This window comes from Myotis brandtii, unplaced genomic scaffold (assembly GCF_000412655.1).
Source record: "Myotis brandtii unplaced genomic scaffold, ASM41265v1 scaffold7, whole genome shotgun sequence".
Lineage (NCBI taxonomy): Eukaryota > Metazoa > Chordata > Mammalia > Chiroptera > Vespertilionidae > Myotis > Myotis brandtii.
In genome coordinates this window covers 2560918-2566520 of record NW_005370740.1, presented here as the reverse complement: position 1 = coordinate 2566520, position 5603 = coordinate 2560918, and the positions used below count along the sequence as shown (strand labels likewise).

The window sequence follows — 5603 nt, the reverse complement described above, 5'->3', positions numbered from 1 at the left end:
CTGACTACCAGCAACAGGACCTGGTCAACTGGATCTGATCTCAGGACGTTGGACAGCTGTAGAACATAGATTTGTTTCAAGCAAAGTTGGGAATGCAGACTTTCGTATGAGCCCCTATTCCAAAAGGTGGCAGTTTATTCACATTGTGGCAAAGACACCTTCAAGAGTAACATAAGTGGGTAAAGTCAGGCCCAAACCGGCCATTTCCTCATTTAATCTCTCTGAGGTGCTTGGACAGAACCAAGTCTCAGCTCTTCGCAGGACACTTCCAGGGTTTTTTTAAGCCTAAAGGACAGTAGTCTGTCTCCATTCTTGTTCTTTGGGATTTTTTCATCATCGGATAAAAGGATACGTACATTGGGACAATCCTCTTGAGATACAATATTCCAGTTGCACCCATGTGATGACGACAGTGCCCCTCAGAGGGAGGGAGCTGACAGATGGGGAGCAGGAAATTCTGAAAACCAAAGCAATGACAGAGATGCTAAGCCTTTCCTTCACGTGTCTGACACCCCTTTTCGGCGGCCTGCAGGCCAGGTGTCTGCTGAACCTTTACCACTTGATGTCCTGGCAGGCTGCCCTGGGCCTGGCTACGCTGTGTGTAGGGCCGCCTGGCCCCCCAGGGGCTGTCCCCCCCCCCCCGCCCCAGCCACTCCTGATACAGCTCCTGCACATGGGCGCTGGTCTCTGGGGGCCACACTGGGATGGCAGATAGATGCCTTCCATCTGCCGTAGTAGTGCCCTGTCTGCACACCTGTCGTCTGCCTGGGCCTGGCCCTGCCACTTAGGCATGCCCGGCGCAGGCCAGGACCTCCACAAAGTGGCAGGGGAACTTGCCCCTCTACAGCTTCAGGACCACTTCTGGATGGTTCGAAAGCGGTAAGCAGCCTCAAAGCGTAGCAGCACCTCTTCGTCACTTTCAAGGGTGACCTCCTGGAAGTCTTTGTTCCTCAGGATGCGGTAGGTGAGCACTCCCATGTCCTCGTTGAGTAGTTCCTTGGGCATGTGTCTGAAGATGTGTGCCAGGTACCCGTCGGAGCTGGCACCCTCATGGAGCCTCACCTCCTTCTCCTTCATGTCTCCAAACAGAGTGTCCACAGCGGTGTCATTTGAGGCGAGGTCACTTTGCTCCATTATCTGGACAGTTTCACCTGAGGTTAATGCACAGTCAGCTCTCTGAGAGCTATGTAAAGCTGTGGGAACATCTTCTCAAAGGGCCTCCAGTTTCTTGTCATAACATGGGGCCACAATGGCGTGGAAAATCTTGTCTGGGGACAGGTTCTGTTGTCCGGTGAAGTAGTCCTTCACCAGAGAGCCCATGATCTGCTGGGAAGACATTGCCGTTCAGAGGTGGGGGTGATGGGGTGACCCAGCACACACTCTATATATTGGTCCCAGCCAGGGCAGGTGGAGGTCAGCATGGGTAGCCGGGGCTTTTCCTCATGGTGCTGGCAGTACTGACGCACAAATTCCTTCTGACTCTCCAGGATGCTGAAGTCCGCAGCTATCTTCATGTCAAAGACAGTGCGCCCCAAGGCTTTTGAGGAAGCCTCAGAGTCTTCTGGATGCACCAGTGACACTGAGGCTGAATTTAGCAGCAAAATAAGGCAGAGACTAAGGACACACGGACACTGCCAGCACCTTTTGCTGTGAGGTATCACATTTCTTATTAAGGTTCAGAACATGGAAGAAGTCCTTGGTGTTCTGTTGAGAAACTTGGACTCTTTCCTCTGTGGTCAGACAACTGTCACACACCAGGCAGTCACTCAGAAATATCTTGGTATCGGTCACCTTAGGGAATTCTCCCTTCTCTCCGTTCTCCTGAGCCGGACTCCGGACGTTGACTGCGGCATTCTCTTGGTCATCAGTTTTTGGTTTTTTACTACATTCCTTTTGTTTGCAGTGATCACACTTCATCTGGAGTGGGGCGGGTGGGGGCCGGCTCAAGTGACCTGGAGGAAGCACAGGGAGAGCAATCAGTCACTGCTGGTCGCCCCTGGTGCTGCTGGAGGTATTCTTTCTTCCTTGTGGAGCGTCTAGGGAAGGGAAGCAGCCACAGTGCCCGAGGCCGAGTTTCAGGATGCCGGCAGCGCTGTCGGGATCGTGCTGGAGGCACTGGTCCGTTGGTGCCTGTCCTGTCCTCTGGAGATTGAACCTACAAGACTACTAAGGAAGCCAGTCCCCAGTTCCACCCCACCTCCGCCACCGATTGATTGAAGTCTGAGGGCCAGGAGGAGGGACCAAGAGGCCTGCCTTCCAGCTGCTCGCCAGTCCCCGTGCCACTCACTCTGGTTCCCTGTTAACCATCCCCTGATCAATGAGAGCCTGTGGGCTGGGGGAGGGACCAAGTGGTCTGCCTTCCGCCCGCTCATCAGTCGCTGCTGCCACGGATTCATTGGAGCCTGAGGGACCCCAGCTCCCCTGTTAGCCATCCCCTGATCAATGGAGCCTGAGGGCCGAGGGATGGACCAGTCATCCGTTTGGTCGTTACGGACCCTGGATTTTTATATATTAGGATAGTAGTTTCACACTATTAACAGTAGATACATTAGTAGGGTGCATCTTTGGAGCTTTTCATCCTGTCCCATAATTTGTGCCTCTTTCAGATTCCACCTCTTTGAATGCCCTTAATGTTGTTTTTCTGTGAGGCTATAACCTTGGCTCCTTCTGTGTCTCCCTCACTACTGTGCTCTGTGGTGGTAGCTTCCTTGCTGTGGCCTGAGCTACCACTAAAGACTCAGTTTTCCACCTTAAGCTCAGATTTTCCACTGCAGCTTCAATACCTCACTTACAGTGTGTTAACCTGGAAGGCTTCTAGGCACCTCAGGCCAATATTTTCAAAATCCAATGTATTCATTAATTTGTTTATCAATATCCTGCATGTGCCAAATCCTATGCTAGAAGTAAAACACCAAGCCAACTATTAACATATTCAATGATATGGCAGCTTTAATATCATGAACTTTGGAGAAGGAAAGGTTGTGTTTGCTCACTTTTGCTGGTAAGCTGTATAAACTTAGACAAATTATAGAACTTCTCAAAACCTCAGTCTGTTCACTATTAAAAGGGAATAACAAAATTACAGTGTTGAAGCTAGTTTAATAATTCAATGTAATAATGTGCGAAAGGTACATAAACAATGCATGGTACATAGTTGAGATAAATAAATGTTATTGGTTATGAAAACATGTGTAAAATAAGTATGGTGACTCCTACCTCTACTTTAAGGATCAGGGGTAACTTCATGATGACAGAGGTTTTGCAATCATCACTCAGAGATGAGAAGCAGTCAGCCAGGTGTTCCATCCCCATTTGTGAAGTTTTGAGGAGTGAAGTGGTCACTGAGCCGTGTACTTCTGAGAACAAAAAGTTTGTGGAGATCAATGGGGAGAGATGGAGGCAAAGTGGATGCAGGTGTCCAATCATTAAGTATCTTATGTATTCAGCTATAGACTTTCCTCTTTATCTTGGAGCTATCAGAGCCATTGAAGGAATTAAAGCATGAAAATGGCATGATCAGATTTATATTTTAGAAAAAAAACACATTTATAACTGTGTACAATCGGTTGGGGTCATGCCAGCTCAAGGCAGCAAGATCAGTTAGGAGGAAATTGCGGCAATCCAGGCAGAGTGATGAGAGCCTGGTTAAGGTAATGGCTTTAAAGATTGATTGAATGGTAGAGATCTGAATGGAGATGAAGGAGGTAGAATCTGCAAAATTTGGTAGCCTAATGCCAGGGCTAAATGAGAAAAAGAATCTGGATGTCTGCCCAAATCCCTCTGTGTGCAAGTAGATTGATGGGAGGAGCATCATTCAATGAGGAGGAAAAAAATGTTTGATAATGGGTCCAGTTTGGGATTGAATGTATTTTCTGTTAGATTTCTTGAAGAACTGGTGTCTAATAACAGACAGGCTTTTATTCCAGATGTAAGAAACCAGATCTGGGAGATGATAAGCAACCTCATGTGTTCAGATGGAGAATCACGTGCCAGGTGAGAATAGCTGAAAGCATATCTGATGAATTGTAGGTAGCTGCTCTAGGGTCAAGCCTTGGGCTGATCTGTGGCAGGGCCACAAACAAGCCCCAGCCTGGAGGGCAGAGCTCTCCTAGCATAATTAAGCCTAACCTTGTAGCCCTCCCTAAATCCTTCCTAAGTAGCTAATGGGCTGTGGGAGGTGCATCAAGTGTTGCCAAACCAAGAACATTTGTATACATGTTCATCTATCCTTGTTTTAATCAGACTATACAATAAAGCATCGGCTTGCAGGCTGGATCTTTTGTGTCCTCATCCAGGCATGTGAGTTCACCAAGCCCCAGCTGTATTCTCTTGTCTGTCTTTTCTTCAATCCTTCACCACCCCTCCTCAGGTCACCCTTGGCTGTTCTGGCACACCATATGTAGTGCCCAATGTGGGGCCTGAGTATGGGGGAACTACAATGCAAGGTGAAAGGACACTCCAGTGAAGCACGTGCAGAAAGCAAAAAGTAAGGTAAGGAGCGCAGTTTACACAGTTTAGTAATAGCTAGGTATAAAAAATGGGAAATTCAGGATCGCAGTAAAATAACTTATATGTATCTATGCTTAAAGCTCTGCTCCAAGCATGGGGCTATTCTGTTAGACATCAACAGCTTCTTGATTTGTTGGATTTTGTAAATAAAACTTGCCCATGGTTTCCTGAGGAAGGAAAGGTAAATGTAGAGAAATGGGAGAAGGTAAGAAAGCAACTTAGAGATCATTGTACAGCTGAAGGTCCAGAGAAAAATTCCTACCTCTGCTTTCAGTCTGTGGTCCCTGATTCCGGACTACCTAGAGCCCACTCCAGAAAAGGAGTGGATGAATGTGCCAGGGGAACTAAGAGTGGAAGGCTACCAGAGGCTTCCAACTCCACCTGGACCATCGGTGCCTCCGCTACCTTTTCCAGTCCCTGGGGCTACAGCTCCTGTGGGGAAGAGCCCTCCAGATGATGCACTTCCTCCCAAAAATGAATGAGAATTGGAGAAGGAGGCAGCAAAGGAACAGCGCTGGCGGGAATGGGATGGTGGGGGTCAGATGCAAGCATTTGGGGAGTTTACTGTTGCTCACAATTCTCTCCTTTTACCCCCCAAACAAGGAGAAACAAATATAGTGCCTTTGTCTCTACTCCAGCAGACTCTACATGAGGCCAGGCAGGCTAGGGAAGATACTTCAGGATTCAGTCTATACCCTATACAGTGGGGCCTTGACTTACGTGTGTCCCGACTAACGAGTTTTTCGAGATACGAGCCGTCTCTCAGCCGATTTTTTGCTTTGAGTTGCGAGCTAAAATTCGGGTTACGAGCCAGCTTCAGATACCCCACTGCTAGCTGGCGCAGCAAACGTCACAGTGAACGCCACAACATCAGCCCAGCATCACGTGTCTCACTCGTTCACTTTAAGCGGTTAGCTCTTAGTTGAAGCATCAGTGTTGTGCTCGCATTTGTGCTTGCAGTTATTTTGCAAAACTTCGTTTTTTCAACCATGGATCTGAAGAAAGTAAGTGCGAAGGACAGTGCTGAGAAGAAGAAGCGGATGATGTGCATTGAATTAAAGAAAGAAATTATCGAAAAACATGACCAAGGTGTG

The 5603-nt window shown here is 48.1% G+C and overlaps 1 pseudogene; it reads right to left on the bottom strand.

Annotated features, from left to right (window-relative positions):
- Positions 1-484: 484 nt before the first annotated feature.
- On the bottom strand, positions 485-1917 carry LOC102246093 (annotated as a pseudogene).
- Between the last annotated feature and the right edge of the window lie 3686 nt (positions 1918-5603).